Source organism: Bos taurus, chromosome 7 (assembly GCF_002263795.3).
Source record: "Bos taurus isolate L1 Dominette 01449 registration number 42190680 breed Hereford chromosome 7, ARS-UCD2.0, whole genome shotgun sequence".
NCBI classification, from domain to species: domain Eukaryota; kingdom Metazoa; phylum Chordata; class Mammalia; order Artiodactyla; family Bovidae; genus Bos; species Bos taurus.
In genome coordinates, this window is record NC_037334.1 from 84,890,415 (window position 1) to 84,915,122 (window position 24,708).

Sequence of the window (24,708 nt, forward strand, 5' to 3'; positions counted from 1 at the left end):
TAAGGCTACAGCTTCTGAATCTTTAAATTTAGTAAACTGACTGAGATAAGCCGCAGAACTATACAGGCAGCAGGTTTCTTTCAGATAATAGAAGACTGAAAGTTAAATAAAACAAACATGCAACATTAAAAAAATTAAAAAAAAAAAAAACCCTCATTAAATACAGAGCCAAACGCTCCAGAATTTGGTGATTGCCAAACACTCCAGGATTTGGTGACTATTGTCATATTCAAAATCAGTCTCATTTGCTTACTTCTGAAATATTGCAAAATTTACTATAGTTCTCTGAAAGTAACTGAGAATACATAAATAGACAATATTCTACATAGACACATAAGAAGTGTTGAAGTTGATAGGAAAAATAAGAAGTAACTCAACAAGTAAAATCAATCTTCTGTTGAAAGAATATTAAAAACAGATCTGTATCAATATACAAAATGTATTTACTCTAAATAGAAGTGGGATTCAAATGACAAACTGTCAATAGAAAGAAGAGAAGACAGAGTATGAGGGCAAGTTATTCAAGAGTCAGAGACTGAAGGTTTTCCATGCCGAAATGTAGGATAATTTTGAAACCCTCGTTTCTATGACTGTAGGAGACACCTAAGTATAACAAGTTTGGCTGATAGAGAGACTGTAGTGATGTAACCATATCCTTATTAGAGAACCAATGTTCTTCAGTTTCAGGAGGTTGAAGGTGGGTGGGGAACTTCAACATTTCAGTAAAAGCAGCAGTATCCAGAGGTATCAGACAGTAAAGAATCGGCCTTGCAATGTGGGAGACCCAGGTTTGATCCCTGGGTTGGGAAGATCCCCTAGAGGACAGCATGACAATCCACCACATGATTCTTGCCTGGAGCATCCCCATGGCAGAGGAGTCTGATGGGCTACAGTCTATGGGGATGCAAAGAGTTGGACGTGACTGAGTGACTAAGCACAACACAGCACATTCAGAGGTAGCCATGTATACTAAAACAAAATAGAGAGCAGAGAATAATGGCAAGAAATTTAGGAAAACCCAGTCAATCTCCTTCCAGGAACACTTGCAAAGGAAGGACTATGTGAGATTATCTCACAGAAGGGATAGAGACATTAAGACCTAGCACATCAAACTGAGTTAATATCTGCTCATCACATTTAACCCCACCTTATTCTGTCCCAAATTCAGCCTGACTACATCAGTAGAGAATGAACAGTCAAGTATGAATATATTGTCCTTCCCCTTCTTGAATCCATGCGTTTTATTAAAGTTCCATTATCCAGCATGAAAATACAAAGAAAGAAACAAATACACAAAGACATCACCACCAAAAAAACACAAAAGATGAAAACTGCAAAGATGCAATGTGAGGAAAAATAAAACCAAATCTTTAAATACAATGCATGTTGACCTTACTACAAATTTAGGATATTTTCAGATCCCCATCCTTCCCCCTCCACTGTGTTCCACTAGTCTTTGCTTCATTCTGCTGGGGACATGGGTCAGTGTTTCTCTTCTTCCTGATTCATTTTCCAAGTTTCCTTCTACCACCCACTGTATCTGATAGAAGTCTCAGGATTAGAATCTGCCCCATCCAACAGATGACTACATGGAAATGTAGTGAATTATCTAAGTCTAAATTTAATGTAATCTATGGTCATGAAGCCACAGTTTGGGCTGCTATTTTGCCCCAAATATCTAATGATTTCACATTTTCTCTTTCAAAGAGGCCAAGCTCTTTCTAATCATTCCACAAGTATTTAAAAGATAAAATCTTTAAAGATAATGGGGACTTCTCTGGTGGCTCAGCTGGTAAAGAACCTGACTGACAGTGCAGAAGATGCTAGAGACTAGGGTTTAATCCCTGGGTCAGAAAGATCTCCTGGAGAAAGAAACGCAACCTGCTCCAATATTTTTGCCTGGAAAACTCCATGGACAGAGAAACATGACAGGCTACAGGCCATGGGGTCGCAAAGAGTTGGACACTGAGCACAAGCACACACACAAAGGCAATGGCTCCCCACTTGCAGCCATTTTGTCCTCTTTCTGTTATGGCAGCAATATAGAAAGCGGATATCCAAGTTATCTTTCTTAATCTAATGGAACAGAATTCCACACACAGAACTCATGCTGATTTAGTTAACAATTCATTATTCAATATTCTATGTTGATGCTTATTCAGTGCCATATACTCTGTAACATATTGGAAACACACTGGTAACAAGACATATAAAATCCTTATATATATGGAGTTCCATTTTTAAAAGATGAATAGGCATTAAAAATAGTAACTAAAAATATTAAAGGGACAATTACAGTGGGAGATACAAATAGAGGGCTGTGAAAAAAATATAGATGGTAAAGTATATTTTCTAGGGAGATAACATTGTTGAAACTCATGTTTAAATTACTTATAAAAATTAACCATAGCTAGTCAGTAGCAGTATATTTTTACTATATTTATATAACATAGTATGAATTGAAGAGAAAGTATGTGGCAATATTTATCTATATATCCTGTAAAATTAATTTACCTCTAATAGAAATGTATTAAAATTGCTGGGTAGTTTATCAAATATGATTTTTGTTTTTTGTAAACCTAGGCAAAATAAGAGAAATCTAAGTTTCCTATTTGGTATATCATATTTTATCCAAAGATTTCTGGATGACTTAATTCATTCCCCTTTCATATTAAAGTTACAAAATCATAAGCAGCAATTTTCAATGTACTCCACATTGCCGTCAATAGGTCCATGGAACTTAAATGATAATTTGAAATGATTCTGATATTTTCACTTATTGCACCAAGTTATTACTATTATTTGTCTTCTAATGTAAAACACAGAGGTAGTTACAAATTTTTGATGACAAGTCTGTTTCTCCCTTTAGGCAAAATTTAGGATATATAAAGTGATTTTTCTAAACATTCCATTATTTCTCTATATTGCTGTTTGTTTTTGAGATATAAACAATGCTTTTAATTATGGCTTGCATATCACAACAGTACAATGTATAGTTATAATGAGGAAATGATGGCCTTGTTAATAGAGCCTGAAGTCTCCTAATATTGTTTCTCTCTCTATTCTTCACAGCTCTTATATTTTAAAATGTGACAAGACACCATTCTCTTGTGTTTTCTTCCCCACATGGTTATATAGCTTAAATTTATTGTTTAAGGGAATATTTTGGTTGTTACTTATGCTACTTTTCCATGTATATGGATATATGCTAATTGTATCCAAAATATAAATGCAAAAATGCACAATGTGTATGTATATATTCCATGCTATTAGAGATTGGAATAATAAATAATAAATGTATTTGATAACTTATAGAACAGATGCAGTTTCCTCTGTAGGTGTCTTTGTTTGTTCTTATTGACAGTTAACCTATAAATATATAAAAAAAATTATTCAAGCAAAGGGATTCAACAAAACTAATAAAAACATACAGTGAGAGCCTTATTTAATAGATATATAAAGTGATATCTCTGCTTATGCAATAGTCAAAATAAAGTTTGGTATCTCCTTAGAAATAAGTAACAGAAAACTTCTAGAACAATGTTTAAAACCCAGCTATATGCAAAGCTGAGCTTATTACATTTCAAAGCAGTGTATTTGATGAAAAATACTGTACATAACTTTAGTGTCCTGTGTTTACAAGTTTAAAATATTTTATATATGTTATTTCATCTAGTCTTTCAGTTCAGTTCAGTTCAGTCATTCAGTCATGTCTGACTCTTTGCAACCCCATGAATCACAGCATGCCAGGCTTCCCTGTCCATCAAAAACTCCCGGAGTTCACTCAAACTCATGTCCATCCAGTTGGTGATGCCATCCAGCCATCTCATCCTCTGTCGTCCCCTTCTCCTCCTGCCCCCAATCCCTCCCAGCATCAGAGTCTTTTCCAATGAGTCAACTCTTCACATGAGGTGGCTAAAGTACTGGAGTTTCAGCTTTAGCATCGTCCTTCCAATGAACACCCAGGACTGATCTCCTTTAGGATGGACTGGTTGGATCTCCTTGCAGTCCAAGGGACTCTAAAGAGTCTTCTCCAAAACCACAGTTCAAAAGCATCAATTCTTCGGCACTCAGCTTTCTTCACAGTCCAACTCTCACATCCATACGTGACCACTGGAAAAACCATAGCCTTGACTAGACAGAACTTTGTTGGCAAAGTAATATCTCTGCTTTTGAATATGCTATCTAGGTTGGTCATAACTTTTCTTCCAAGGAGTAAGCGTCTTTTAATTTCATGGCTGCAATCACCATCTGCAGTGATTTTGGAGCCTCCCAAAATAAAGTTAGCCACTGTTTCCACTGTTTCCCCATCTATTTCCCATGAAGTGATGGGACCAGATGCCATGATCTTCGTTTTCTGAATGTTGAGCTTTAAGCCAACTTTCAGAGAAGGCAATGGCACCCCACTCCAGTACTCTTGCCTGGAAACTCCCATGGATGGAGAAGCCTGGTGGGCTGCAGTCCATGGGGTCGCTGCGAGTCAGACACAACTGAGCGACTTCACTTTCACTTTTCACTTTCATACATTGGAGAAGGAAAGAGCAACCCACTCCAGCATTCCTGCCTGGAGAACCCCAGGGACAGCAGAGCCTGGTGGGCTGCCGTCTATGGGGTCACACAGAGTCGGACACGACTGAAGTGACTTAGTAGCAGCAGCAGCAGCAAGTCAACTTTTTCACTCTCCTCTTTCACCTAGTCTTTCAGTTCAGCAGTATTAATAACTGAGAAAGGATTTGCTATAATTCGGTTATTATAGATTTCAATTGAGATGTCTAAGGTCCAGTTATTTCATCCTTTGTTTCTCTATTAATTTCATAGAGATAAAACTGATGCCACAGTTCCTATCTAGTGTGTCAAAATATCTCTGGTGCCTGAACCAGGCCAAGAATGCCATAGAAACGTGTATGCTTGTTGAATGAGTTAATGAATGAAAGAGTCAATAACATTTTCTGAGGTCTTAAGCAATCCATTGCACTATTTCAGGGCTCTCTGTTATGTATCACTGATTACCTACTGATGTATTCACTTTCTATATAAACAAACAGAAAAGTTGATTGGGGACAAAAATAAAAGTAAATAAAAATAGTATTCCAATATTCTTGAAAAGTAATACAATTGTGTGATCTAAAAGTCACTTCCATGCAGCTAGTTAAGCAGTTGCTTCCTGAATGAAGGGTTGTTTTATTTTACTGCTACCGTTTCACAAAACAGTCTGAAATATATGGCTGAAATACACACTATTTCAATGCTAAATATATATATAAATGGGTCCATATGGAGGTAAAATTACACCACTCTGTTTGCTTTAATCATGAAAATAACTTCTACACTTTTGGTGGTGGTTTAGTCACTAAGTTGTGTCTGACTCTTGTGACCCCATGGAATGTAGCCTGCCAGGCTCCTCTGTCCATGGGATTTTCCAGGCAAAAATATTGGAGTGGGTTGCTCTTTCCTTCTCCAGGGGATCTCCCTGACCCAGGAATTGAACCCAGGTCTCCTGCATTGAAGGCAGATTCTTTAGCAACTGAGCAACAAGGGAAGCCCCTTGTCTACATTTTTACACAGGTAAAATTTAAAAAGAGTAAAATAGAGACATTTTATCTTTTCAGTTCAACCAAGTTTAATGCTTACATACACACATCATCAATGACCTAATTAGAAGGCAGAGCATCTCCATCACTCCAGGGAGTTCCCTCATGCTCTACTATCAGTGTGATGATTTCTACCACTGGAAATCAGTTTTAAGTTTTGTTTTTAAATTTAATGTTAATAAAATAATATACTACATACTATGATGTGACTGATTTCTCTTATTCAACATAAGATTTTTGAGCTGCCTTGTTTTTCTGCATTTATGTATTTTTTAAATTGGTGAGTAGGATTCCATCATATAAATTTAGAAAAATATATCTTCCTAATCTCTTGTTAATAGACATTTTAGTGGTTTCCAGCTTAAGGCTTTTAAACCTATAATGCATATTTATTTATAATTGTATTTCTTAATTAGCTTTTAAGTTTTTACAGTAGACTTTTGATTTAGATATTTATGGAATTTAAATTTTCATTTTCTAATAGAAATGTATAAGCCAAAAATACAGCTTTAACATTATTTCCACAACATTGCACAAATTGTAACACATTGCATTTTTATTATCATTCAATTGAAAATAATGTCCCCTTCAAAAACCCAGATTACATTAGATGTGTGTTAATCTTCAAGTGGACTTCCCTGGTGGGTCAGAAGTAAAGTGTCTGCCTGCAATGTGGCAGACCTGGGTTCGGTCCTTGGGTTGGGAAGATTCCCTGGAGAAGGAAATGGCAAACCCACTCCAGTACTCTTGCCTGGAGAATCCCATGGACAGAGGAGCCTGGTACATGCTCCTCTGTCCATGGGATTAGGTATAGCCCTGCTACACAGGAGCTATAGTCCATGGGGTCACAAAGAGTCGGACACGACTAAGCAACTTTCACAATCTTCAAGTACATGGATATCATCCAGCTAACTTCATATTTAATATTACAGATTTTCTTTTGCTTAATTAGCAAATACGTACTCTGCAACACAGCAATCATTTTCTGAAAATATGATACTAATTTTATGGTCTATGTTTTGTTGAAAGTTTCATGTTAACTCTAAAAATGGTTATACTGCTGCTATTGGCTGATGTGTTCTAAAAGTACTGATTAGGGCATTTGTTTTAAGTACTATGGAAATCCTAACTGATTGTTCTGAATGTTTTATATGACTACTCATTGCATTCACGTTGATTAAAAATAATTTCTACAATTTAAATTACGTGTGGACTTTTCAATGTTATTTTTTGCTGTATGTATTTTTCTAATTTTGGTACTAAATAACATGTTTTATTTCTGATACTGGTTGTGTTCTCTCTCTTTCTGATATACTTCAATGTTTATCATGGTCTTCTCAAAGATATAAATATTCTGTTCACCAATTTTTCTTATTATTTTATCTTTTTTATTTCATAAGTCTCGTCTCTATTTTTTCTGCTTTGGGTTTCATTTGCTTTTATTTAGTTTCTTTAAAAACTATTTTTAGAGTGGGTTTGAGTTCCCAGAAAAATTCAGAGGAAGACACAGAGATTTCTCATATGCACATGAATAGCCTCCCCCAGTATTAGCAGCCGCCCTGGTACTGTAGTACAAATGTCCTGAATTAGGATGGTGCTAGTTATTCGATTTTGTTCTTCTCTTTTGAAATCATGTTGGCTATACAATTTTAGTACTGTACATTAAATTTGTATGGTAACCAGTAAAAAAAATTTAGAATCAGTTTGCTAATATATAAAACATTATTTACTTGGATTTTGAATAGTACTGCATTGAATCTATACATAAATTTGAGAACGGGTATTTTGACAATATTGATTTTTCTTATTATCACTGTAAATGGGTTATCTCTCCATTTATTTAGTTTTTCTTGGATTTCTTTCAACTGAACTTTATAGTCTTTGACATATATGTCTTGTATGTATTTTGTTAGATTTATGTATGGATGTGAGAGTTGGACTGTGAAGAAAGCTGAGCGCTGAAGAATTGATGGTTTTGAACTGTGGTGTTGGAGAAGACTCTTGAGAGTCCCTTGGACTGCAAGGTGATCCAACCAGTCCACTCTAAAGGAGGTCAGTCCTGGGTGTTCATTGGAAGGACTGATGCTAAAGCTGAAACTCCAATAGTTTGGCCACCTCATGCAAAGAGTTGACTCACTGGAAAAGACCCTGATGCTGGGAGGGATTGAGGGTAGAAAGAGAAGGGGATGACAGAGGAGGAGATGGCCGGATGGCATCACTGACTGGATGGACATGAGTTTGAGTGAACTCCGGGAGTTTTTGATGGACAGGGAGGCCTGGCATGCTGCGATTCATGGGGTCGCAAAGAGTCGGACACGACTGAGCGACTGAACTGAACTGAAACCTTAGTATTTCATTTTTTGATGCTGATATAAATAATTGTTGTTGTTCAGTCTTGAAGTCGTGTCCAACTCCATGAACTGCAGCATGCCAGGCTTCTCTTTCACCATCTCCTGAATTTGCTCAAGCTCACGTCCATTGAGTTGATGATACCATCCAACTGTCTCATTCTCTGTTGCCTCTGTCTCCTCTGGCCCTCAATCTTACCCAGCATCAGAGTCTTTTCCAATGAGTCAGCTCTTTACATCAAGTAGCCAAAGTTTGGGAGCTTCAACATCAGTCCTTCCAATTATTCAGGGTTTATTTCCTTCAGGACTCACTGGTTTGATCTCCTTGCTGTCCAAGGGACCCTCAAGACTCTTCTCCAGCATTGCAATTCAAAAGCATCAATTCTTTTGAAAGATGGCACACAGCCATTTTTATGGTTCAACTCTCAAATCTTACATGACTACTGGAAAAACCATTGCTTTGACTGTATGGGCCTTTGTCTACAAAGTGATGTGTCTGCTTTTTAATACGCTGTCTAGGTTTGTCAGGGCTTTTCTTTCAAGGAGCAAGTTTCTTTGAATTTATGAATGCAGTCACACTCTGCTGTGATGGGTGGAGCCCAAGAAAATAAAACCTGTCACTGGTTCCACTTTTCCTCCATTTGCCATGAAGTGATGGGACTGGATGCCATGATCTTTGTTTTTTGAACACTGAGTTTTAAGCCAGGTTTTTCACTGTCCTCTTTCACCCTCATCAAGAGGCCTTTTAGTTACTCTTTGCTTTCTGCCATTAGAGTGGTATCATCTGAATATCTGAGATTATTATTTCTCCCAGCAATATTGATTACAACTTGTGATTCATCCAGCATGGCATTTTGCATGATGTACTCTGAATATGGTCACCTGTTGTGAAGAACTGACTCATTTGAAAAGACCCTATGCTGGGAAATATTGAAGGTGGGAGGAGAAAGGGATGACAGAGGATGAGATAGTTGGATGGCATCACTGACTCAATGGATATAAGCTTGAATAAATTCCAGGAGTTGGTGATGGACAAGGGGGCCTGGCGTGCTGCGGTCCATGGGGTCGCAAAGAGTCGGACACAAATGAGCAACTGAACTGAACTGCATGTACGTTAAATAAGCAGGGTGACAATACACAGCCTTGTCATACTCCTTTCCCAATTTGGAACCTGTCAGTTGTTCCATGTCAGGTTCTAACTGTTGATTCTTGTCCTGCATACATATTTCTCAGGATTCAGGTAAGGTGTTCTGGTATTCCCATCTCTTTAAGAATTTTCCACAGTTTAGTGATTCACACAAAGGCTTTAGAGTAGTAAGTGAAGCAGAAGTAGGTGTGTGTGTGTGTGTGTGTGTGTGTTTTAAATTCCCTTGCTTTTTCTATGATCCAGTGGATGTTGGTAATTTTATCTTTGGTTCCTCTGCCTTTTCTAAGTCTAGCCTGTATATCTGGAAGTTCTTGGTTCATACTGTTGAAATCTAGCTTGAAGAATTTTGAGAATTATCTTGCTATCAAGCAAAATGAGCACACATGTACAGTAGTTTGAACATTATTTGGTGTTGCTTTTCTTTGGGATTGGAATAAAAACTGACCTTTTATAGTTCTGTGGCTGCTGCTGAGTTTTCCAAATTTGCTGACATATTGAGTACAGCACTTTAACACTAGCATCTTTTAGGATTTTAAATGACTCAGCTGGAATTTAATCACCTCCACTAGCTATGTTCATAGTAATGCTTCCTAAGGACCATTTTACTTCACAATAATGTAAACAATATTGTGTTTTTATTTCAAAGTCCACTCATCAGATTGCATATATACTATGCTGCTGCTGCTGCTACTGCTGCTGCTGCTAAGTCGCTTCAGTTGTGTCTGACTCTGTGTGACCCCATAGACGGCAGCCCACTAGGCTCCTCATCCCTGGGATTCTCCAGGCAAGAATACTGGAGTGGGTTTCTATTTCCTTCCCCAATGCATGAAAGTGAAAAGTGAAAGTGAAGTTGCTCAGTCGTGCCAGACTCTTAGCGACCCCATGGACTGTAGCCTACCAGGCTCCTCCGTCCATGGGATTTTTCAGGCAAGAGTACTGGAGTGGGTTGCCATTGCCTTCGCCAATGCTATGCTATGCTAAGTCTCTTCAGTTATGTATGACTCTTTGTGACCCTTGGATTGGAGCCCACCAGGCTCCTCTGTCCATGAAATTCTCCAGGCAAGAATACCGAGGTGGGTTGCCATTCCCTTTTCCAGAGGATCTTCCCCACTGAACCACCAGGGAAGCCCTATTGATATGAAATGAGATTGAATTTTTTTAGCTATTTAATTTGATGAACTATGTTAATGTATTTTAAAATATTGAATGTATTCAGTCATGAATACCTAGAATAAATTTATGTATAATCTATACATAGAAATAAATGTATACTTATTTTCATAAAAATTTTAAAATGGATTTTATAAGGTTTCAGGATTTTTCCATCTATGCTCATGAGAGGTATACTCTGTAGCTTGCTTTCCTTATAGTATTTTGTCTGCTTTTCTGTACTAGGTATCATATAATGAGTTAAGAAATATACCTTCTGCTTTTACTTTCTGAAAGGGAATGCAGAGAATAATATCCCAGATAAAGAGAATTATTGGTATAATTTCTTCCTTAAAAGTTTGGTAGAATTCATCAGTGAATTGATCTGGGCCTGGTACCTTCTGATTTGAAAAAAGTATTAATTCAATTAATTCAATAGATTCAGTATTCAAATTTTCTATTTCTTCCTATGTGAATTTGGTTGATTGTTTCTTTTGTGGAACTGAACTATTTCATCTAACCTATCAAATTATAAGGACAGAATTGTTCAAAGTATTTCTCTGTTATACTTTTAACATCTAAGGGATCTGTAATGATGCCCTCTCTTTTATTTCTCCTATTAGCAATTTGTTTTTTGTTTATTTATTAAATTTTACATTTTGCTGACTTTTGCTTTGTTATTATTTTTCTTCTTTTACTTTGGATTTAATCTGTTCTTTTTCTAGTACCCTAAGGTGGAAGCTTGAATGATTAATTTTAGATCTTTCTTCTCTAATACATACATCTAACACTATAAATTTTTAAGGGTTGTGTTGACTGTACCCCCAAATTTTTGCTAAGTTGTACTATTCTCTTCATTTAGCTAAAATATCTTGTAATGTCTCTTGACATTTTTTATTTGACTTTGTGTTATTTAGCGGTTCATCATCTAATTCCATACATTTGGGGATGCTTTTAACTAACTTTCTGTTATCTACTGATAGCTTAATTTCATTGTGATCTGAAAGCAGATATTGTATGATTTATTCTTTTATGGCACAGAATATGGTCTGTCTCCTTGGTGCATATGCCCTTCTTTACCTCTTGATAACTTTGTTTGCTTTGAATTTTCCCCAGTCTAACATTCATATAGCCATTACTTTAATTAGTGTTTGCATGGTATATCTTTCTCTATTCATTTCCTTTTAATCTATATGTGCCCTTATGTTTAAAATAGGTTTTAAGGAAACATACATCCAGGTCTTGTGTTCTGAAACACTTTGACAATCTTTGTATTTTAACTGTTGCTTTCAGACCAATGAAGGTCAAGTGATTATATATCTGGATTAATATTTGCCATATTGATTACTATTTTCTACTTGGCGCTCTTGTTCTTTGCTCCTACTTTTGTCTTCTACTCTTTTTCTGCCTTCCTGGTTTTAACTGAATGTTTTATATGATTCTATTGATATTTTCCCTTAATCTTAGCATATCAGACTTATTTTTTAAATTTTACCTCTTTTAGCTGTTGTCCTAGAGTTTGCTATATGCATTTATATTACAATTTATACAAGCCATCTTTCATATACCATTAAACCACTTCATAGGCAGTGGGAGAATTGCATAATAACCGAATAATTCTAATGCTTCTCTCCCACCCCTTGTGTCATTGTTATTTATTTCACTTACATACAATCATTCATTAGTATACATAATCAGCTACATGGTTGCTATTACTATTTTGAAAAAAACTGTTATCTGTCAGGTTAGTATGAAACGAGTCGCCAGTCCAGGTTCAATGCACGATACTGGGTGCTTGGGGCTGGTGCACTGGGACGACCCAGAGGGAGGGTATGGGGAGGGAGGAGGGAGGAGGGTTCAGGATGGGGAACACAGGTATACCTGTGGAGGATTCATTTCGATATTTGGCAAAAATAATACAATACTGTAAAGTTTAAAACTAAACTAAAATAAAAAATAAATAAAAATAAAAAAATAAAATGAAGGGGGGTGAGGGTAAACATCCCAGCCTTCTCTCTTTAAAAAAAAAAAAAAAAAAAAAGAACAAGAAAAATATGTTTTTATTTCACTTTCACTTTATCTTTATTGTGCTTCCTTTCTTTGTGCTGATCCAAATCTGATCTGTATTGATTTCCCCCTAAGAAAATTATTTTAATATTTCTTGGAAAGCTATTCTACTAGCAAAAAATTCCTTCAATATTTTTAATCTGAGAAAGTCTTTATATCTCCTTTGCTTTTGAAGAACAATTTCACAGGGTACACAATTAGAGGTTTGGTGATTTTATATCATCCATTTTATCCACTAGTACCCTTAGTATATTAATCATAGTTGTTAAACTCACTCTGATAATTTCAACATTCCTGCCATTTCTAGTTATGATTCTTCCTCTATCTTTATAAACTGTTCTTTGCCTTTTAGTATTCCATGTGATTTTTTCTTAACAGCCAGATGTGATGTACTGAGGCATGGAACTACTATAAATAGGTCTTTATTAATGTAGTGTGGCACAGGAAGGGAAACATTTTCTAGTTCTATAATTAGATTTCAATCTTTTAGTCAGTCTATGCTTCTGAACTGTAAACCTGAATACTCACTGGAAGGACTGATTTTGAGGCTGAAGCTCCAATACTTTGTCTACCTAATATGAACAGCTGACTCACTGGAGAAACCCTGATGCTGGGGAAGATTGAAGGGAAAAGGAGAAGAAGGCAGCAGAAATGAGATGGTTGAATGTAATCACTGATTCAATGGACATGACCTTGGGCAAACTCCAGGAGGTGGTGAGGGACAGGGAGGCCTGGCATGCTGCAGTCCATGGGGTCGGGCACAGAGTTGGACATTACTTAGTGACTGAACAACAAAGATATTGTTGAGTATGGTGTTCTATAGATAAATCTCAATTAGATCAAAGTATGTAGGTTTTATTCAATTTCCCTCTAATCTCTCTGATTTACTATCAACTCTTCCTATCAGTTATTTAGAGACAGGTTTTGAAATCCTTGGCTCCAAAGTGGAACTCTCTATTTCTCTTTATGGATCCATCAGATCTTTCTATATGCATTTTAATATATTGTAAAATGTGATATGATATGCAAAAAAGGTTTAGCATTCTTCTGCCATTCTGATGAAATGACCATTTTATCATTAAATAATCATTCTCTTTGTCTGTGACATTTTTCTTTGTTTGAAAATTATTTTTCCTGATATTAATATAGCCACTTCTACTTACTTGTCATTAGTATCATCAAAGGGTGGTTTTTTTTTTAGCATTATTCCTATGGTGGAGGTAATGAAGATAATGGTGACATCCTTCAAAAGGTCCCATGCTTGCACTGCCCCACTCAGTGCCATCCACCCTGTAGCAGGCCACCACTGGAGACTCCTGGACACCCACAGGCAAGTCTGGGTCAGTCTCTTGTGGGGTCACTGCTCCTTTCTCCTGGGTCTTGGTGCACAGAAGGTTTTGTTTGTGCCCTCCAAGAGTCTGTTTCCCCAGTCCTGTGTAAGTTCTATGGTATAGAGCTCTACGGTGGAGTTAATCGCGACCTTCTCCAAGAGGGCTTATGCCACACCCAGGTCAGGTGCACCAAGAGCCCCTGCCCCTGCAGCAGGCCACTGCTGACTCATACCTCCTCAGGAGACACTCAAAGGCAGGTCTGGCTCAATCTCTGTGGTGTCCCCTGGTGTGCACAAGGTTTTGTTTGAGCCCTTCAAGCATCTCTGCTGGTATGGGGTTTGAGTCTAAATGCAATTTCGCCCCTCCTACCATCTTGTTTCATTGAGTTAGACAAGGCTGTGGTCCTAGTGTGATTAGATTGATTAGTTTTCTGTGAGTATGGTTTCAGTGTGTTTGCTCTCTGATGCCCTCTTGCAACACCTACCGTCTTACTTGGGTTTCTCTTACCTTGGGCGTGGGGTATCTCTTCACGGCTGCTCCAGCAAAGCGCAGCCATTGCTCCTTACCTTGGACGAGGGGTATCTCCTCACTGCCGCCCCTCCTGATCTTCAACGTGGGATAGCTCCTCTAGGCCCTCCTGCTCCCACGCAGCCACAGTTCCTTGGAGGTGGGGTTGGTCCTCCCGGCCACCGCCCCTGGCCTCGGGCGTGGGGTTGCTCCTCCTGGCCACTGCCCCTGGCCTCAGGCATCGGGGAGTGGGGTAGCTCCTCCCACCCATCACCCCTGGCCTCAGGCTTAGGGGCATGGGGTAGCTCCTCCCGCACACTGCCCCTGGCCTCGGACGCGGGGTAACTCCTTTTGTCGCCGTCCCTGACCTCAGACGCGGGGTAACTCCTCTCGTTGCCACCCCTGACCTCGGATGTGGAGTAGCTCCTCTCAGCCATTCCTGTGCCGTCGCAGTCTGGTACTTTCGGCCGCTGCCCCTGACCTCGGACATGGGGTAACTCCTCTTGGCCGCCGCCCTTCAGGCATGGGGTCCACCTGGCTTCTGTCCCTGACTTCGAACATGGGGTAGCTCCTCACAGCTGCACTTTGGTGTGCCCATCACAGCCACATGCGCTTTGGCGCGCCTGTCCAAGCCATGCCCGTGGGGCAACCCAAGATGGGTGGGTCATGGTGGAGAGATCTGACAGAATGTGGTCCCCTGGAGAAGGGAATGGCAAACCACTTCAGTATTCTTGCCTTCAGAACCCCATGAACAGTATGAAAAGGCAAAATGATAGGATACTGAAAGAGAAACTCCCCAGGTCAGTAGGTGCCCAATATGCTACTGGAGATCAGTGGGGAAATAACTCAGGAAAGAATGAAGGGATGGAGCCAAAGCAAAAACAATACCCAGCTGTGGATGTGACAGGTGATAAAAGCAAGGTCCAATGCTGTAAAGAGCAAGATTGCATAGGAACCTGGAATGTCAGGTCCATGAATCAAGGCAAATTGGAAGTGGTCAAACAAGAGATGGCAAGACTGAATGTTGACATTCTAGGAATCAGCGAACTGAAATGGACTGGAATGGGTGAATTTAACTCAGATGACCATTATATCTACTATTGTCAGGAATCTCTCAGAAGAAATGGAGTGGCCATCATGGTCAACAAGAGAGTCCATAATGCAGTACTTGGATGCAATCTCAAAAATGACAGAATGATCTCTGTTCGTTTCCAAGACAAGCCATTCAATATCACAGTAATCCAAGTCTATGCCCCAACCAGTAATGCTGAAGAAGCTGAAGTTGAACGGTTCTATGAAGACCTACAAGACCTTTTAGAACTAACACCCAAAAAAGATGTCCTTTTCATTATAGGGGACTGGAATGCAAAAGTAGGAAGTCAAGAAACACCTGGAATAACAGGCAAATTTGGCCTTGGAATACGGAATGAAGCAGGGCAAAGACTGATAGAGTTTTGCCAAGAAAATGCACTGGTCATAACAAACACCCTCTTCCAACAACACAAGAGAAGACTCTATACATGGACATCACCAGATGGTCAACAGCAAAATCAGACTGATTATATTCTTTGCAGCCAAAGATGGAGAAGCTCTATACACTCAGCAAAAACAAGACCAGGAGCCGACTGTGGCTCAGATCATGAACTTCTTATTGTCAAATTCAGACTGAAATTGAAGAAAGTAGGGAAAACCACTAGACCCTTCAGGTATGACCTAAATAAAATCCCTTATGATTATACAGTGGAAGTGAGAAATAGATTTAAGGGCCTAGATCTGATAGATAGAGTGCCTGATGAACTATGGACTGAGGTTTGTGACACTGGACAGGAGACAGGGATCAAGACCTTTCCCAGAGAAAAGTAATGCAAAAAAGCAAAATGGCTGTCTGGGGAGGCCTTCCAAATAGCTGTGAAAAGAAGAAAAGCGAAAAGCAAAGGAGAAAAGGAAAGATATAAACATCTGAATGCAGAGTTCCAAAGAATAGCAAGAAGAGATACGAAAGCCCTCTTCAGTGATTAATGCAAAGAAATAGAGGAAAACAACAGAATGGGAAAGACTAGGGATCTCTTCAAGAAAATCAGGGATACCAAAGGAATATTTCATGCAAAAATGTGCTCGAAAAAGGACAGAAATGGTATGGACCTAACAGAAGCAGAAGATATTAAGAACAGGTGGCAAGAATACACTGAAGAATTGTACAAAAAAGACCTTCACGTCCCAGATAATCATGATGGTGTGATCACTGACCTAGAGCCAGACATCCTGGAATGTGAAGTCAAGTGGGTCTTAAAAGCATCACTACAAACAAAGCTAGTGGAGGTGATGGAATTCCAGTTAAGCTATTCCAAATCCTGAAAGACGATTCTGTGAAAGTGCTGCACTCAATATGCCAGCAAATTTGGAAAACTCAGCAGTGGCCACAGGACTGGAAAAGGTCAGTTTTCATTCCAATCCCAAAGAAAGGCAATGCCAAAGAATACTCGAACTACCGCACAATTGCACTCATCTCACATGCTAGTAAAGCAATGCTCAAAATTCTCCAAGCCAGGCTTCAGCAATATGTGAACAGTGAACTTCCTGATGTTCAAGCTGGTTTTAGAAAAGGCAGAGGAACCAGAGATCAAATTGCCAACATCCGCTGGATCATGGATAAAGCAAGAGAGTTCCAGAAAAACTTCTATTTCTGCTTTATTGACTATGCCAAAACCTTTGACTGTGTGGATCACAATAAACTGTGGAAAATTCTGAAAGAGATGAGAATACCAGACCACCTGATCTGCCTCCTGAGAAATTTGTATTCAGGTCAGGAAGCAACAGTTAGAACTGGACATGGAACAACAGACTGGTTCCAAATAGGAAAAGGAGTACATCAAGGCTGTATATTGTCACTCTGCTTATTTAACTTCTATGCAGAGGACATAACGAGAAACGTTGGACTGGAAGAAACACAAGCTGGAATCAAGATTGCTGGGAGAAATATCAATAACCTCAGATATGCAGATGACACCATCCTTATGGCAGAAAGTGAAGAGGAACTAAAAAGCCTCTTGATGAAAGTGAAAGCGGAGAGTGAAAAAGTTGGCTTAAAGCTCAACATTCAGAAAACGAAGATCATGGCATCCGGTCCCACCACTTCATGGGAATTAAATGGGGAAACAGTGCAAACAGTGTCAGACTTTATTTTTCTGAGGTCCAAAATCACTACAGATGGTGACTGCAGCCATGAAATTAAAAGACGCTTACTCCTTAGTAGGAAAGTTATGACCAACCTAGATAACATATTCAAAAGCAGAGGCATTACTTTGCCAACAAAGGTTCATCTAGTCAAGGCTATGGTTTTTCCTGTGGTTATATATGGATGTGAGAGTTGGACTGTGAAGAAGGCTGAGCGCCGAAGAATTGATGCTTTTGAACTGTGGTGTTGGAGAAGACTCTTGAGAGTCCCTCGGACTGCAAGGAGATCCAACCCGTCCATTCTGAAGGAGATCAGCCCTGGGATTTCTTTGGAAGGAATGATGCTAAAGCTGAAACTCCAGTACTTTGGCCGCCTCATGTGAAGAGTTGACTCATTGGAAAAGACTCTGATGCTGGGAGGGATTGGGGGCAGGAGGAGAAGGGGACGACAGAGGATGAGATGGCTGGATGGCATCTCTGACTTGATGGACGTGAGTCTGATTGAACTCTGGGAGTTGGTGATGGACAGGAAGGCCTGGCGTTCTGTGATTCATGGGGTCACAAAGAGTCGGATATGACTGAGCGACTGATCTGATCAGACCACATTGCTGGGGCTTCTCCTTTGCCCTTGGATGTGGGGTATAATTTTTTGCTGGGATCCAACATGCTCCTGTCGATGGTTGTTCAGTAGCAAGTGGTAATTTTGGAGTTCTTGCAGGAGAAGATGAGTGCATGTCCTTCTACTCCATTTCTAGTGGGCTATTAGTGAGCCTAGGCAAAGCAGCCTTAGGAATTGAAACCAAGGCTTATATGAGTGGTTATAAGTTTTATATGTGTCAAACCAGCAGGGTCCAAACAGGAATTTGTTTGCAGTCTATTGTAATATGTATTAACAGATGTTTAAGGGTGGATGTTACTAACCAAAGACATTTGTTTTATATTTCAGCAGCATTTTTTTTTCTACCCACATATGTCAAAACAATTCTGAACAGCATGCTTTATAAACTGCTAGTAATTTCTTTAGAGAAATAACTTTAGAAGCAAAAGTAATTAACTAAGCAAATAAAGTTTGTATAAAATTAGAATCCATTCAAGTAGAACAAAAATTTTGTTACAAGCTAGTAAAGACGGAGCAGTTAACTTGCTTAAATTTCTCTCCACAAATATTAATGGTCTTTGCTCTAAAATGGCCTGTGTATTCTTAAATAGCTGTCACAGTAGAACTGTTTCTGTGATGGGGGATACATTTTTCACCTTTTGTATCACATTTTTGTATGATGTTTAAGTTTACAATTTCTTTAAATAAATAGGCTCAGGTATCAGCATGCCATGCATGTAGAACCAATGCCAACTTAATACTTGGCATTCTTCAAGGCATGTGCTTTCCTCTATTTCCCACAGTTAAACTAAACTGTTAATGTGTACGGCCCAGAAGAGCAGCACTATTCTGTGTACAACTGTCATATATGTACTCATGAGTGGAAACTCACTAAGTGGGTCATATTCTCATATTCATATCAGGAAAACCATATCACGTTAAGCTTCTGAATTCAAATTTTAATGGTTTTAGAGCTCTGTCTACCATCTGGAATCCTCTCTTTCCTAAATAGGCTTAATTATAGTCATCGATAATTATTCAGTGAAAAAGTCTTCTGGAGTATGTGGTATATGTTTCTTATTCATCTCCCCATTAAGACTTCAGTTCAGTTCCGTTCAGTTAAGCCTCTTAGTCATGTCTGACTCTTTGCGATCCCATGAATCACAGCATGCCAGGCCTCCCTGTCCATCACCAACTCCAGGAGTTCACTCAAACTCATGTCCATCCAGTCGGTGATGCCATCCAGCTATCTCATCCTCTGTTGTCCCCTTCTCCTCTTGCCTCCAATCCCTCCCAGCATCAGAGTCTTTTCCAATGAGTCAACACTTTGCATCAGGTGGCCAAAGTACTGGAGTTTCAGCCTCAGCATCAGTCCTTCCAATGAACACCCAGGACTGATCTCCTTCAGAATGGGCTGGTTGGATCTCCTTGTAGTCCAAGGGACTCTCAAGAGTCTTTCTTCTCCAACACCACAGTTCAAAAGCATCAGTTCTTCGGTGCTCAGCTTTCTTCACAGTCCAACTCTCACATCCATACGTGACCACAGGAAAAACCATAGTCTTGACTAGACGAACCTTTGTTGGCAAAGTAATGTCTCTGCTTTTGAATATGCTATCTAGGTTGGTCATAACTTTCCTTCCAAGGAGTAAGCGTCTTTTAATTTCATGGCTGCAGTCACCATCTGCAGTGATTTTGGAGCCCCCCAAAATAAAGTCAGCCACTGTTTCCACTGTTTCCCCATCTATTTCCCATCAAGTGATGGGACCAGATGCCATGATCTTCGTTTTCTGAATGTTGAGCTTTACGCCAACTTTTTCACTCTCCTCTTTCACTTTCATCAAGAGGCTTTTTAGTTCCTCTTCACTTTCTGCCATAAGGATGGTGTCATCTGCATATCTGAGGTTATTGATATTTCTCCTGGCAATCTTGATACCAGCTTGTAGTTCTTCCAGCCCAGCGTTTCTCATCATGTACTCTGCGTATAAGTTAAATAAGCAGGGTGACAATATACAGCCTTGACGTACTCCTTTTCCTATTTGGAACCAGTCTGTTCCATGTCCAGTTCTAACTGTTGCTTCCTGACCTGCATACAGGTTTCTCAAAAGTTCAGGTACTTATAATTTTGAGGGAAAACCTGGGAATAAACATGCTCTTGACAAAGAAACTGACTAGAATTGGTCTTTGTTGTTGTTTCCATTTTTTACTAAAGCAGAGTTGATTTAAAATATTGCGTTAATTTCTGGTATACAGGACAGTGATATCTTTTTATTCAATTGCTAAGTCACGTCTGACATGTTGTGACCCCATAGACTGCAGCACACCAAGCTTCTCTGTCCTTCACCATATCCTGGAATTTACTCAAACTCATGTCCATTGAGTCAGTAATGTCACCCAACCATTTCATTCTCTGTCTTCTCCTTCTTATCCTGCCTTCAATCTTTCTGAACATCAGTGTCTTTTCGAGTGAGTCATCTCTTCACATCATGTGGCCAGAGTATTGGAATTTCAGCTTCAGCATCATATATACACACCACTTCAGATTCTTTCCCCTTATAGATTAGTACAAAATAGTAGAATTCTCTGTGCTATACAATAGGTACCTATTGGTTACATAGTAGCAAATATATTTTAATTCCAACCTCCTAATTTACCCCCAGCCCTCTCACCTTTGGTAATATCATGTTTGCTTTCTATGTATGTGAATCTTTTTGTTTTGTAAATGAATTTATCTGTATGTCTTTTTTGTTTGTTTGTTTATTTTAGATCCTACACTTATATAATATCATATATTTATCCTTGGCTTATTTCACTTAGTATGAAAATAAATGGCATTGTCTCATTCTTTTTCTGGTTGAATAATATTCTATTGTGTGTATACATGCATACATGCATACACATATATGCATTCACCACCTGTTTTTTAACCATTCATCTGTCAATAAACATTTAGAATGTTTCCAAGTTTTGTATTAAATTGTATATAGTGCTCATATGACCACTGGGGTGCATGCATCTTTGTTAATTATAATTTTATGCAGATATATGCTCAGCACTGGGCCTGTAAGTTCATATGGTAACTCTATTTGAGGTTTTTTGTTTGTTTGTTTTAAGGAATCCCCATACTCTTCTTCTTGGTGGCTGTATCTATTTATATTCCCACCAACTGTGTAGGAGGATTCCTTCTTCCCCACACCCTCTCTAGCATTTATCATTTGTAGCCTTTCTGATGAAGATCATTCTGATTAGAACGAGGTGATACCTTATTGTAGTTTTTATTTGCATTTAAATCTGCTGCATTTCTATACACTAACAATGAAAGATAAGAAAGATAAATTAAGCAAATAATCCCATTTACCACTGCATAATTTTTTTTTTTTAAATCTAGGGTTAAACTACCTATGGAGGCAAGAACATACACTCCAACAGCTATAGGATGCTGATGAAAGAAACTAAAGACAAGCAAACAGATGGAAAGATGGACAGTGTTCTTGGAAGAATCAATATTGTTAACATTACTATACTACCCAAGGCAATTTACAGACTCCAAGTAATCCCTATCAAATTATCAATGGCATTTTTTCTTTTCCCACAGAACTAGAGTGACCTTTGAATTCTCCAAACAACACATGATGCAATAGATGTCACTTTCTGATATACAAAAACAGACCTAAGTGATTATAATAGAGCATTTGTACCAGATAATATACAGGGATAGCTATTTTGATGACTGAAAATGTATATTTCACAAGCAAAATCTAACACAGTACTCAGGTATTGCATAATTTGATCATCAGTGCAGCCATTCAGGGAACATAGATAAATGGACATGAAGTCAATAAAATGAATAATTTTCTTGAATGCCAATGTTGAAACCTTTCCCCCAATTTTCATGACATAATAGCAGTTTTTTAAGTGATACCAAGATTTCAGTTACAAATTATAAAAAACTAAGGGCTTCCCAGGTGGTGCTAGTGGTAAAGAACCCGGCTGCCAATGCAAGAGACAGATATGAGTTTGATCACTGGGCTGGGAAGATTCCCTGGAAGAGGACATGGCAACCCACTCGAATATTCTTGCCTGTAGAATCCCATGTACAGAGGAGCCTGGCAGGCTATAGTCCATAAGGTCGCAATGAGTGAAGGGACTTAGCACAGCACATGAAAAGCTAAGAATCTATTTTAAAGTGTACTTGTAAGATGTTTATGAGATTCTTTGAATTATCAATAATTAATCTATTTCATTCAATAGCATTTTATCTGTGATTATATACTACTCTCTCTCTCAATCATACTATTCTTTCCTTTATTCATAAGTACAAAGGTGGAGCATGTAGGAAGTATGGGGAATTTTCATAAAAACAGAATGCTCTTTTTAAAGAAAGTTGCTTGCCTTATAAAGAACTGGTGTGCATAACAGAAAATATGCAAAGAGGAGCTAACAATCTAGCTCCTATATTTATATTTTGATGTGCATTTCTCCTTTAAGGTAAAAAAATATACATTGAATGCTATTTTTAAAGTAGTTTTCAATTTATTGAACATTTTATTCTATGCAAAGATCTTAATTTTGACATTTACTAGAGTTTACTGAACATTTGTTTTAGCTATTATCACAAAATGGTGGTTAATTATAGTTGATAATAGTCACAAATTTATAAAAAGAAAATGAGTTGCAAGGTCCATTTGTTTTAGCTTGTCTAATTGGTTATTAAAAATCATAGGAATTTCTTATAATATTATTCATTATGTACATGCAATTTCATCCCTTTATGGTAATTTGGCCATAATTTCCCTAAGTATTCAATAGCACTTGTCTAAAACAAGTACTATTAATTTTTTAAAAAAATTATCTATTTTTAATTGAGGGATAATTGCTTTACAATATTGGTTTGATTTCAGCCAAACATCATTACTATAACTTTTATCTTCAAACTCCAAAATGCAGATTATGTATCTATGTCATACCTATGAAATAAAATTAGTAGCTATTTCTATTGCTAAAGAGCATTTGTAGATTATGAAAGAGTTGTAGAGATACAATCACATTAAATTTCCACACAGTCACAAATGTAAAAAAACTCACATATTCTCAGAAGAGATAGGATTATCTCATTTTTTTTTTCTAATACAGGAAACATTTCTGTAAATAAACAAGTCTTTTGTAGTGTCAAGCAATTGCTTTGGCAAAAAATGGTACTACAGAATAAAAAATTAATTCAGTTCATAGCAGACTGTTAAGCTGGACAAGCTTTATTCCAAAAATAAATAACGGTCTGTCACTGTAGTTTTCCCAGACTATAGCAGTCTTTCATACAAGATAGTATCTGTAATATCATTGAAAATAAACATGACTATTTTCTATCATGCATAAAAATATATATTTATGTTTATATTTTATTTCTATATACCAAGCAAATCATTTTGTATTTGTGAATGTTTTAAATTATGTAATTTGTGAGAAATAAGGAAATCTTACAACAACAGTGTGCACAGATTGCTTTAAAATTGAAACGTTGCTATAAGGAGCCTCACACAGCAAGATGCCTTTCCTTACACAGTAAGAGACTCACCTTTTGTGAAATACCCTCCTGCACAGGCTTCTAACATTGTGATCGTTTTTTTTTTCAACCTTGCAGAAAGCCGCTCAATATCTACAGATTCTATGAAGCAGAAGTCATGCTGATTTCTGAAAGGTTCAAAAAGTTGGGGTCCAACAGGTTTCTTCTCTGATCAAATTTTTGCTGAATCCACTGCAGCAAATTTCCTGTGTGTATTAAGTCTTCAGTGGAGACTGAATCCAGTTTACTACTAAGGCAGCCCCTCCCTTTCCTACTACCCCCCTAACCCTTCCCCAACATGTTGAAGAAAGGAAAATCTTACTTTTCTATCATCTTTAGCAGAATGATAAATTCCCCAATCCAGTGGAATTACTCTTTAAACTGTTTTAAAAACATATTTGTTGTATTATATAGGCTCAGGGCCTCAGAAAAGCAGATAAGTGATCACACAGCATACTAAAACCTTCCCTGATCTAGGAGTTATAAAACATGCTATTCTATATAACTCTGATATTATTTCTAATATTATCTCTAGGCCTCAGTTTTATCACTTAAACAATGACATAGTGGAACATGGTAATGTGTCATCTTCCTAATGGATTATCTGATTCTAAAATAGAACAGTTTTAACATGAGTCATTCAGTATTTTCTCTCTGGTTTCCTACAAACACAAAGAATTGATAACCTGCCAAAGCCTAATTTACCATGGAACATTATTTATTGACCTTAGCAACTTAGTTATCACAAACCACTGAATATATCTTCTACTAATGTTCTATTTTTACATGAAATAATCTTATTTTGATTTTTGCAACTCTGAATGTGTTAATATATCTTCATTAAACAAAAATGTCTATCAGTGACAATGGTTTCTGTTTTTTTTCCCTAAATACCAATTTTTCGTATATTAAAGGAAATGGTAAAATAGGTTGGCCATGTATTTGTTGGTATGGTAATCTTCTTCCTTTTATTCCCATAAAGGTATCTTTATTTTCAAGGTTCACATAACCTCACAGCTTTCTGAGATAACACCTAAGAAAACTACCATATATTTGTCGATAGCCTGAGTTTAGATCCATACATCCAACACTCATCTTTTCACATAGCTGTTCAAAGAATACTACTGTTAATATTAGATTAGTGTAAAAGTAATTGCGGTTCTACATCATTGAAATTTGCTGTTTGATAATGGAATATATTCTTAAATGTGGTTAATGGACATGAGATTGAGCAAACTA